Source organism: Ambystoma mexicanum, chromosome 4q (genome assembly GCF_040938575.1).
Source record: "Ambystoma mexicanum isolate Mex_15411 chromosome 4q, UKY_AmexF1_1, whole genome shotgun sequence".
Classification (NCBI taxonomy): domain Eukaryota; kingdom Metazoa; phylum Chordata; class Amphibia; order Caudata; family Ambystomatidae; genus Ambystoma; species Ambystoma mexicanum.
In genome coordinates, this window is record NC_090928.1 from 212,648,589 (window position 1) to 212,661,348 (window position 12,760).

Genomic DNA, 12,760 nt, shown 5'->3' on the forward strand with positions numbered 1-12,760 from the left:
ATATGGTTCTGCTCGTGCAGATTTTGTTCGAGCGTTCGACGGCAGCAGAGTTCTTTGCTGATGCACTTATGTGTGTTAAGCAGAAACCTGTGCAGTTCCCTTTGGGAACACTGCAAAAGATTTAGGACTACAGGTGTTAGCAGTAAACCCACTTGGTAGCAGTCTGTACCACCCAGATTTACCTGGTAGCTGTGGCTGAGCAGTCAGACTTCCCTCAAGAAGAGTCAGGCAGTATGCAAAGTATACACAATAGGCACTCAGACACAACAGCACAAGCAAACACTGACCAGAGCGTTGGTATCAAGGTATATAATTATTTATTTAAAAACACACTGATTGAAACACTCCAGCACTATTATTGTAAATCACTCTCAACGCAGTTACTATTATTATATATACATCCCTTATTCCTTATCAGACAAGTCTTAGTTAACACCACTTAATCAGACAAGTCTTAGTTAACACCACTTATTTCCAGACAGAGGTGAGCGCTTAACTATAGATGGCACTCCAATAAGTTAACAAAAAAGGGAGGGAAAAAGGCAGAATGTAGAAAAATACACCACACCAATACTTAGGAACTCTTATGCAAGGCAGGAAAGTCAAAAGTTACTTGTGAGCCAAAGTCCATAGGCCGGGCCCACTCTTGGAGAGAGCAGGGCACAAATGCACCCAAGATCATACAATGACAACAGGCTTAAAAAGTCTTGCAGGGAGTTCAGAAAGGTTTTAGTTAGGCTCAGAAAAGTTTAGCCAGGGTGTGCCAGGCTAGCCCAGGTTCGAAAGCCGGGGGCTAAAATCTACCCCGTACAGTCGGTTGCAAGGGAAGCCAGGCGGAACACGGTTCCTTAGGTGGGAAGAATCCTCCAGCGGGGGCAGTTGTTCCTGGCAGTGGGTGCAAGCCGCGGCGTCGTCCAGAGGAAGAGAAGATCTCGACGTGGAGGAAAGATGAAGGTCGTTGCACTGCCAGGGAAGATACCAGCTGCAGAGTTTTCCGGTTAAAGGTACTACCCTTTGATTCGCGGTAGTGGTAAAACATGGTATCCCAGTTGCCGGGGTGCTTGGCACAGGCAAGGCAGCCACGAGGTGCTCCAGGAAGCGAAAAAGGAAGCAGACTGGTTATCCCCACCAGTCGAAGGAAGAAGACTCTCCGAGCTGGAGATCTCCTCTGTCGTTGGGAAAAGTGGTGAGACGGTTCAGCAGGGCTCCACCGGTGGTGTCGTCGTAGCAGGTCGGCTCAGCTTCTCCCTCGTCGGATTCTTAGGTCCTTTGGCGACTTCTAAAGTTCCAGTCCCCAAAGCCCTGCTTTTATGCAGAAAACCCCCATTCACTCAGCCTAGCTGTCACTCAAACATGCTAAGTGGTGAGCCGGCCGGCTCACCACTTGGGGCAATCAGGACAGAGTGCGACTTGAGTTGCCTAGGCAACTCAGTCCAGGGTACCTAAATCCCCCTCTACCCCCCATAAGTACCCCAGACAGAGTGGCACCACTTTGGAGGGCTTCGGTGGAGAAGCCCGCCAAAAAGTGGAACAAAGGGCTCGACTTGGGTTGGAGTCACCGAAATCATGCCCAAGAGTGAGGGTAAAAGAGTCTCACTATTGGCAGGAGAAAAAAATAAACCCCAAAAATCCAGCAAAGCTGCTGGGGGACTCGCCAGGTTAGGAAATTCAGCCTAAACAGAGAATTCTCCTTAACAGTGTGTGAATAAAACATATTATCCTTGCAAGCAGTGACTTGGGCCTTTTCCCCTAGCGAGTTGTATTGTTTCTGGTGATAGCATGCAGGGCCATGCCTTCACAAGTTGGGTAGGGTTTTGCGTGAGGAATCCAATAAAGAGATGGTGGAATTCGCAAATCTTGTAAACAATTCTGTGTAAAGATTGGATGGGTTATTCATTGTCCCCAAAGTTTGAGGTGTTAAAAAAAACTACTACCTGATAAGGCAAGACAATTAGACGGGTGTTCAAATTTAAATTATATTTCTGGGGAAAAGACGTTGATAGATTATGCCAGGCAAGCGTTCCCATACATACAATCACAGAAATGCTGTTCCCTTCACCTAAGCTGCATAGACTTTTTATGATGTTACATTTTCACTTATTACATTCTTTCTTAGTAATGGGAGCAAGAGTAGGTGTACCTAGGGTGAAGAGATTGTGTAGGATATGTCAATCGCTTGACCCATTGGAGAGCACTCGCCATCTCCTAATATTGTCGTGGCTTATCTACTTTGTATATAAATAATTTGGTCAGATTTGTATTCCGACCTGCAATGCTTGAATTTGATGTTTTATGGTCATTTTGCATATCGGAAAGATCTGTATAGCTTTGATGCGATTTATAGGTTAGTATTGTACCATATTTATAGTTGACGGAATAATAAAGGTGAATTGTAAGAAATGTTTAGAATGTATTTTAATGTTTTAATCTTTTGGTAATATTAATTGTCAGGAAAGTTTGTTTTTACTAAATCACAATAATGAAAAAAAGATTGTTGTTCCCAGGGAAGTGACGTGAGATATACATGGCAACACATGACATTTCACTTCCGTCCTCTTCTAAATGTTTCACAACAGATGTGTCATTGAGATAGCTGCCACTCCGGCAGTGGGCAAGGTATTCATGTGTTGGATGCGGGTGAGGGTGCCAACCTGCATTTGTGATGGGGACAATGAAACAGTCTTTAATTGGCAAGGGAATAGGTGGCGATGTTCCACAGTCTCAGATAATCTACCTCTGATAGCTGTTTGTAATGGTGAGACCTCCAAAGTTGGACCATCGCCCCATTCCTTGCGGAGTACCTCATCCCATGTAATTTAACATATTCATAGATCTGCTGAATGATCTACTACTTGGCTCAGGTGTCTTGATCCACCTGGTTATGGACAATACCCAATTGTATATGAAGCTTTTATCCTTGAATGTTATTGTCTGCTTGAAGGTCTGTCTCTATGCCATTGAAGACCATAGGCAACACCACTCCCTCAAGTATAACCCATACATTTGCATTCACTTCCTCATTGTGTTCTCTTTTTGTTCATTGTGGACTCTTCATCTTGCAAAGGCCTTGCAACTAAATTGCAGTCAACCACTCCTTCACTTGGCTACCCGATGGTCTTTGTGTGGACTAGGCTTGTAATGCTATTTCTTTGGACAGGTGTTAAAGAAGGCTTTTGGTTCTTTTAACTTCTACTTGTATTTTGTTTTTCCTCTTGTGGAGCCCAATCTGTAGGCCCGTTTTTAATTTGGCATGTTTGTGAAGTATAAGCCTCCTGTACACCATTCCCAGTACATATGCACCATATTAAAATCTACAAATGATTCAAATGTATGCACATCGCACACAGCTGGTTATGCACAAGTTACAAGAGAGGGCACTCCACATACATTTCTTTCTGTTTTAGTAGACACTCACTGCATCTTGTTTGATCACAAATACTCCACTTGTCAAGTTAACAATTCACGGTTAGCAAGGGTCCTCTTCATTTTTAATTTTAGATCAACTGCTTTAACATCATCTTTGAGCAAACGTTATGGTGTATGGTCTGTGGAGTAAGATGGCACTGTGATGGCAATATGATGGATGGAGCACATTTTATTGTTTACGCAGCTTTTTTGTCTCGTCATTGTCAAATAATTTGATGCAATTCAGCACCAGTAAGAAGCCATCATTTGTCTGATTTACATAGATTTGTTGGCTGTCCTTGGTGTCACTCTTTTTGTCAAGTGTGCTGGCTGTTTTCTTTGATTAAAAAAGATAATGATCCAAAACGTTTCTGTTTCGTACCTAATTTATTCCATGTTTTTAGTGATGCTGATTGATTTTATTTTCTTGTGCCGTTGATGTTTCATACTATGCTCTGCTGCCTAAGTGTTAGGTGAGTTGTGTGTATGGCTTGTTTTCCGGTTAGCATTAGTCTTAGTGTAGGTTGCAAACATGCTGTAATTAAGGGAATTAGAATGTGCGCATGAGATGTATTTACTGCATGCCTTTGTTTATTTAGTAATTTCAAACTTTTTGTGAAACCTACCCTGTGTTTTTCAGTATCTTGGTATGGTGTGTACACTTGTAGAGCACACTACTAAGGCACCATGAGGTACCCTCAAAGGTGGAAGAAGCATGCCTCGACTTCTAGGGAGAAGAAATTATATAAAGTGACTACAAATTTTGTATGATTTGTGCAGGCAAAGAAATTCAAAGGGTAGCGGTCTGGTTCAAGAAGGCCCTGTCACCCCACTTTTAAATCATAAAACAGCAGGTCTACCAGTTGTTCCGCTTTGGGTAAATACAAATTTGGGGTCCTTATGGTAATGGACCTTTTGAACTAAACAAAGGGCCTTAAACTGAACTCTAGCCCCCCGCAGACTACCAGTGAAGGGGATGTAAGGCAGAAGGAATATGATATATGATATTTTATTTGTATCGCGCTCGTACACAAGTGTTTCAGAGCACGACTAGGCAAGGGAGGGGAACAAGGGAGAACACAGCACAACATAAAAACGATCTTACTAGGCCCAGTGACATTGAGAACGCGCAAGTGCATGGGAAAGGGAAAAGGTAAAAAGTGCATGGAAGAGGGAGAGTGGAAAGTGTAGAAGCCGAGGACCGCAGATAAATAAAATAAATAGAAAATTGAGGCAAACTGTGGTAGTGCAGCCAGCAAGTGGCAAGTGCTGTGTTTAAGGCAGCAGACTGGGTAAGTCTAAATAAGTGCAGAAAAAGAAAAAAAAATGGGGGGGCTGTATGGGTACAGATACAGTCCCCAGTGCAAGGGGTGGCCAGGAGGCAGTGCAGGAAGGTGGCAGGGTGAGCAGGTACCTGGGCCCAGGGGACAGAGGGTGGCCAGGTGCACAGTGCCAAGAGAGCAGATCAGCAGGGGAGAAGGGGAGCGAAGGCAGAAGTAAAGAGGAAGGTTTTGAGGTGCTTCCGGTCCCGGAGATGGTTCTCCACAAGTTTTAGAGTGGCAGGGAGGCTGTTCCAGAGGGAGGCCCCAGCCGAAGATAGAGATCTACCCCCAGCTCGTTTCTTTGAAAAACGACTGACCCTGAGGGAGTTGGAGGTAGAGGAGTGAAGAGGTCGAGAGGGGCGGTATTTGCGGAGGGATAGCTGAAGGTATTTTGGACCCAGGCCCCAGAAAGCCTTGTGGACAATGCAGAGGGTTTTGAATTTAATCCTTGCATCCACTGGGAGCCAATGGAGAGATTTCAAAGCTGGAGAGATACGATCCCAGGGCTTGAGGCCAAGGACAAGTCTCGCAGTCCTGTTCTGGATAAGTTGTAGATGGCGGAGAGTAGAGGAAGGTAGATTTAGAAAGAGGCTGTTACAATAGTCCAAGCTAAAGGCAGAATACCTCTGAGGTGGTGCAGTCGGAAGTTTGACTTTTTAGAGACATCGGAGATATGGGCCAAGAAGGAAAGTGTGGAGTCAAAGATGACGCCAAGGTTCTTAGCCTCGCAGGTAGGGGTAGGAGGAGGGCCAAAGGAGGCTGGCCAGAGTGAGGGAAAAGGATGGAGATGGTGTGCCGATGAGGAGGATCTCCATCTTGCTGGCATTCAGACAAAGATCATTGGCGTCACACCAATCTTGAATAGCAGTTAGGCAGTCAGAGATGAGAGAGGGAGAGGAGGTGGCCGAGGGCAGCCGGAAAATGAGTTGAGTGTCATCAGCGTAGCACTGGAAATTTGAGCAGAAAATGGCAATGCAGTGAGCAAGAGTTGCCAGGTATTGGCTGAAAAGCCAGGGTGAGAGGTTAGACCCCTGGGGAACCCCACAGGTGGAGAGGAACATAGATGATGGGAAAGACCCCAGTTGGACCTGGGAGGGTCGATCAGAGCGGAAAGAGGTCAGCCAGGCCAGAGCCTGATCAGTGATACCCGGATTATCACGGAGACGGTTGAGCAGGATGGTGTGGTTGACCGTGTCGAAGGCAGAAGAGAGATCAAGAAGGATGAGGACAGAGGGAATGTTAGAATCAAAGTTGGAGAGCAGATCTTCACGGATATTGAGGAGAGCAGTTTCTGCGCTTCTGGCCGCTCTGAAGCCAGACTGGTGGTCATGGAGACAACCAACAGAATCTGAATGAAGGTTTAGCTGAGAGATGTCCAGCTTTTCCAGGAGTTTGCCCAGAAAGGGGGTAATGGAAATTGGGCGATAGTTTGCCGGACAGGAAGGATCAGCTGTTGGTTTCTTGAGAAGAGGAGGCACAAAGGAGTGCTTCAGAGGGGAGGGGAAGGATCCTGAGGCAAACGAGTGGTTGCAAAAATCAGCAAGGGCAGGAGCGAGGGTGTCAATGTGGTCCTTGATGGTTTTGGAGGAACAGGGATGAACCTGTTTTGACGGGGCTTTCATAGATCGGACTTGTCTAGCGACCTCGTCAGGGGAGAAAATAGGAAAGCCAGAGAAGGATGGGGGGGTGTTTAAAGGGGGGGGTCTCCAAGCACAGACTGAGCGGGAATAGGAGGGGGAGTGGAGGCGAGGGTGGACAGGATGTCCTGGGTTTTATAGATAAAGTGCGAGGCAAGGGCATTGCAGAGAGCCTGGGAGGCAAGAGGAGGGGAGGAGACTGCTGCAGGGTTGGCAAGCTCCTTGCAGATTTTAAAGAGTTCGGCCGAGTTGTTGGATACCGCAGAGACACTGGCTTGAATGTGGGCTCTCTTCTTAGTGTGGGCAGAGAGTCGGTATCGCCTTTGTGGCGGGCGACAGGCCAGTTTGTCAGAGGATGAGCAAGAAGACCTCCATTTCCTCTCAGCCGCCCTACACTTACGTTTAAGTGTAGCTAGGTCGGAGTCATACCAGGAATTGCACTTGGCTTTGGACTTCAAGCGGATCCTCATGACAGGGGCAAGAGCATCAAGAGTATCAGAGATGGAAGAGTAGAGAAGGGACAGGATTGTGTCGGGGTGTGAGTCAGCCAGGGGAGCAGGAGGGGGAGAGAAGGTGGCAGCGAAAGCCTCAGCTGACACCCGCTTCATAGGTCGGATGTCCGAGAACGTAAGTGGAAGTGTTGGGGTGTGGTTGGCTTGGGGAGAAGAGAGTGAGAGATGGGAGGAGAGGAGGCAGTGGTCACTCCAGGAGAGAGGAGTGGTCAGAGGAATAGAGAGGGGGAGGCCAGGGGAGATCAAGACATCAAGTGTGTGTCCTGCAGAGTGCGTCGGGCCAGAGGGGAGGATAGAGAGGGAGAGGGTATCGCAGAGGTTGCGAAAGAGCAGCGATGAGGGACAGTGAGAATCGAGGTGAATGTTGAGGTCACCAAGGAGGAGGAGTTGAGTGGTTGAGGCCAGGAGGGAGGAGGAGAGGTCAGCCCACTCAGAGAGAAAAGAGGTGATTTGCCCGGGGGGCTAGTAGAGAGTAGCAACAGTAAGAGAGTGGCTAGGAGAGAGTGAGAGCCTGCAGACAAGGCATTCAAAAGAGGAGTAAATCTGAATGGGAATGATAGTGGCAGGAATCCACTCAGGAAAGATCAGGGCTACGCCCCCTCCAGGTCGAGTGGATCTGGGTGCGGAGAGGATCTTGTAGCCCTCAGGGAGTAGTGTCAAAGCTTGTGACAGAGCTAGCCGTGAACCATGTCTCTGTAAGACCGAGATTGCTCTAATGAAAACACACTGTTTCACCCCTTATTACCCTCTGCATTAAAGGAGAAAAAGAAAGAAACTCACTTTCTTTGTTGTTTGGAGAAAATAATAGTTTGTTTATCTATGCAGTTAAAAAAATCAACATAGAGTGAACAGTTCTCCAAACAGCATAACATCACACGGTTCAATGAAACCAACCGTACAGGCTTATAGGATATATGTACAAACACATGGGGTCACATAGTTTGACACAACAGTCGTGAAGGTAACGCAAACTCAATCAAAATACATAGTTTGTTATGGTGATTCATATACTTCAGTATAAAACAACACAATTAGACAAAGTAAGCAACAACAGAAAAAAAGGGGTTCGTGAATTGACAATTGGTAGTGGACAGTGACAATGCACTGTTGTTCGGGGTGCGTCTACACCAAGGTGTTTCGGCCGTTTAGGTGGACCAATTATGTCCCAGCATATGTACGGCCTTCATCAGGACGAAGTGCTGCACGGGGTGGAATAGGTGCTGCAGGGGAAAGGGAAAAACTCGTCAGGGGAGTGTGTTCCAGCGTGTATCATTTAAACAAAGGAATAAATCCAATACTGTGAGGCCCCAGCTTACCTGTGGATAATTATTTCCACTGGCACGAATTTCTAGTATTACGCCAGGCGTGGGAAGGATCTTAGTGTAATCCTATTAAAAAGCAAAGAAGGGCACTCAATAGTGATCTGGTGTCTTACAGATACTTAAATAACAAATGAGTTATAGGTCAACCAATCTTACCTCATTTGTGAGGATCTTGGAGTGGGATGGACTCTGATTTTAAATATGCGGTCCTCGTGCGGAAACCTGAACACATAAATGAATAAGGGGCATATTAGTGGGGGTTCCACTCAGGGAACAAAATGCCTGACCTAATGGTGGTGTGTCTACAAAGATCTTACCTTTGTGCATGAATCACGAATAGCGGGCCAGTGGAGAGCGCTGTAGAAATGTGCTGACTCACTCCGGGGCTCGAAAGGGGCCTGGTGGCATAGCGTTAGTAATGCTGTTACTAGGAGCCTTTTCTATTTATACGGCGGCCATTTTGGATCGAGTGCGTCCGAAAATGACAGATAACTCAACCATTAGGGCTCGGACTGGAAAAATACACTTATCAGTCTTGGCCATGGTATGGCCAATCTAAAAACGAAATTTAGAATGTAAATTTGAAAAATGATATCTATGTCGGCCATGTTGGATCGAGTGCTTCCGAAAAAGACAAATAACTCCACCATTAATGCTCGGATTGAAAAAATAAACATTTATCAGTCTCAGCCATGGTGTGGCCTGTCTAAAAAAGTAATTTAGAAGTGTAAAATTGAAAAATGGTTTCCATGGTAACCTCAGAAGCCTTGTTGAGGAACAGGGCGTATTAGTGAAACTAAAGGGAAATTAAAATAAATTGGAACACTGAAAGCGCTCCTTGTGCTTGAAATGACTGGCAGGGTAGTGACATGACGTGATGTTGACATGCTTTTAGTAATGGAAAACAAATCCACATAGTAACATAGCACAATTTGTACACATGTTCGACAAGGGACAATTTGTATACAGGTTCGAGTGGCCCAGTCAATTCAGTGTTATGCATGCCATTCGACATTGTTGGAAATCTTTACAGCTGATAAACACTGATGGGCATCTTAATTCATTCATAGCCCTTTGGTAGAGATTTCATATTACATTTCTTGACCGCAGGTCATAGGCATTTTACAGGTGCATATACATAATGAAGCTGCCAATGTTTGGGATCTACAGAAAAGATTTCCATTCTACCGCAATATTCAAACCTGCGTGCACAGTGTTTAGTTTGTGGACCCAACGCTGTTCTAATTGCGTCAGTGTTTTATTTGTCTCCCCCCCGCTTTGCAGGTGTTACTTTTTGTAGAATGAACCATCGTAGATCTGTATCTTTGTGGTTTTTGTTGGTAAAATGTTCTACTAGTGGCTTGTCGGCAACTTTGTTCCTGATACAGGACCGATGTTCCGATATTCGCATCTTGATGGCCCGTATGGTTTTGCCTACGTATATCAGGTTGCAAGGGCATTGTATCACGTAGATCACTCCCTTCGTGTTGCAGTTAGTGAAATCATTCATGGTCCATTTTACTCCGTGATGTTCAAAAGTTTTTTTTCTGTAGAGTTAAAGGGCATGCTACACAGTGGCCACACTTGTGGTGGCCCACTAAGGGAGGCATATCCCATAATGTGGCTTGTATTGCTCGTGGTGGTTCTATGAACGTGTGAACCAATGCGTCTCTTAAGCTTCTGTTCTTTTTGAATGCAAAACATGGGACCTTGTCCAGTGTCCCCGGATGTTTGATCAAATGCCAATTCTTTTTTATGGTTTTCTGAATCAATGGACTTAGTGGTCCAAAGGTTGTGACACATACCATCCTGTTCAACTCTTTCTTGGGTTTATTTTCCAGACAGATATCTCTTGGTGTGTTTTTGGCTCTTTTTCGGGCCTGACTGATGGCCTTTCGTGGGTATTCTAAATTACGTTTTTAGATTGGCCATACCATGGCCAAGACTGATAATAGTGTATTTTTCCAGTCCGAGCCCTAATGGTTGAGTTATCTGTCATTTTCGGACGCACTCGATCCAAAATGGCCGCCGTATAAATAGAAAAGGCTCCTAGTAACAGCATTACTAACGCAATGCCGCCAGGCCCCTTTCGAGCCCCGGAGTGAGTCAGCACATTTCTACAGCGCTCTCCACTGGCCCGCTATTCGTGATTCATGCACAAAGGTAAGATCTTTGTAGACACACCACCATTAGGTCAGGCATTTTGTTCCCTGAGTGGAACCCCCACTAATATGCCCCTTATTCATTTATGTGTTCAGGTTTCTGCGCGAGGACCGCATATTTAAAATCAGAGTCCATCCCACTCCAAGATCCTCACAAATGAGGTAAGATTGGTTGACCTATAACTCATTTGTTATTTAAGTATCTGTAAGACACCAGATCACTATTGAGTGCCCTTCTTTGCTTTTTAATAGGATTACACTAAGATCCTTCCCACGCCTGGCGTAATACTAGAAATTCGTGCCAGTGGAAATAATTATCCACAGGTAAGCTGGGGCCTCACAGTATTGGATTTATTCCTTTGTTTAAATGATACACGCTCGAACACACTCCCCTGACGAGTTTTTCCCTTTCCCCTGCAGCACCTATTCCACCCCGTGCAGCACTTCGTCCTGATGAAGGCCGTACATATGCTGGGACATAATTGGTCCACCTAAACGGCCGAAACACCTTGGTGTAGACGCACCCCGAACAACAGTGCATTGTCACTGTCCACTACCAATTGTCAATTCACGAACCCCTTTTTTTTCTGTTGTTGCTTACTTTGTCTAATTGTGTTGTTTTATACTGAAGTATATGAATCACCATAACAAACTATGTATTTTGATTGAGTTTGCGTTACCTACACGACTGTTGTGTCAAACTATGTGACCCCATGTGTTTGTAAATATATCCTATAAGCCTGTACGGTTGGTTTCATTGAACCGTGTGATGTTATGCTGATTGGAGAACTGTTCACTCTATGTTGATTTTTTTAACTGCATAGATAAACAAACTATTATTTTCTCCAAACAACAAAGAAAGTGAGTTTCTTTCTTTTTCTCCTTTAATGCAGAGGGTAATAAGGGGTGAAACAGTGTGTTTTCATTAGAGCACTCTTCTTTGTACCTATTCAATTGTAATTTTTGTCTTAAAGTAACCCTCCTGGGTAGAATAGGTCCATAACCAGGAGCCCATTTTTTGAATCTGTAAGACCGAGGACATCAAGGTCCAGTTCTTCAAGGAGGTGGCAGATGTCAGAGGCGTGTTTGACAGCAGAGCCAGAGTTGAGAGTGGCAAGATGAAGAAGGTTGCCGGCCTTAAAGACCTTCCGGGGAGGGGTACAAATCAGAGGTACGCCCTACGGAGTTGTGGAGGTAGCCTGAAGAGTGGCAGAGGAGGAGGACGAGGAGGAAAAAGTGGGTAACGTAGCCAGGGAGTGAGAGGAGGGGACAGCTGGAGATGAGAGGAAGTTGGTGAGGGGAGGGAAACGCCTATCGAAGAGGAGGAGATTGGCCTGAGGACCTTGGACCATGACAGTGACCATGATATGCTCTCTGCTGCCCAAGCGCTGCAAAATCCTGGCCACTGCGCTTTAAATCAGTTGCTGCCGATGTAAGTTAGGAAGGTGGGGGCCCAATAGATGGCATTGTGATAGTCAAGGTGGCTGGAAATGAAGGCATTTATGACCTGAACTAGGTGGAAAAAGTAGTCCAGAAAGTGTTACAGAATGTAACATAGATGACCTGAAGAGGGTGAAGAATCAATGTACACCCAAGTTCCTGACATTTGGAACAGAGAAGGGACAAGATCCAAGAGTGCTAGGCTAGTGGTCAGCTGACCAACATGTAGTTAGACCACCATGGCAGAAAGTGGGGGCCCGCAGAGTATAACTTCAGTTTTTTTTTCACAAATATATTTTATTAGTGAATTAGCACAAGTAGAATAGACTTCATCTATTGGCAATGCCTGATCTAGGTACAGCACTCTGGGGAGAAGCATCATCTTTATCGCATTTAGTCTTCCTAGCCAAGAGATATTAAGTTTTGATCACATTTCCGCTCACCAAAGAGCCTGTGAAATAGTGGGGGGGTGGGGTGGGGGGTTCCACTCGTATAGATTATCCAGCTCCTTGGGTACGCACCCCCAGGTATTTTATACTGTCATCCTCCACTGGTATCCCGAGCCCTTCCCATTCTTCACTTTGTTCCCCTGTTGTCCCTTTCAGGGGAAGGAGTAATGACTTATTTACATTTACCTTGAAACCTGATAACCTACCGTACTCTTCCAGTATCTTATGTACTCTTGGGGCTGACCCCATTATCTCAGAGAGATATATAACAGTATATCTGCATACATGCTTACCATATGGCTTTCTTCCCCCCACCTGATCCCTCTTATCTGGTCTTCCTTGCATACCTTTTCCCCCAACGGTTCCACAGTCAAGGCAAATAGAAGAGTTGACAGGGGGCCTCCCCTGAAAAACCAGATTCCCTAGATTTCGTCCCATTTACAACCACCCTTGCCTTAGGTCTTGAGTAGATTGCCCCGATTGCTCGACACATTCTATCTCCAACCCTTAT

General features: G+C 45.5%; 2 protein-coding genes across 4 annotated transcripts in view; one reads left to right on the plus strand and one right to left on the minus strand.

The window, feature by feature from the left end:
* The window catches only part of TFB1M (transcription factor B1, mitochondrial), a 725,212-nt gene that overhangs the window by 431,434 nt on the left and 281,018 nt on the right, over positions 1-12,760 (plus strand). The gene's annotated exons all lie outside the window — the stretch shown is intronic.
* Positions 1-12,760, minus strand: part of CLDN20 (claudin 20) — a 161,690-nt gene that overhangs the window by 106,944 nt on the left and 41,986 nt on the right. The gene's annotated exons all lie outside the window — the stretch shown is intronic.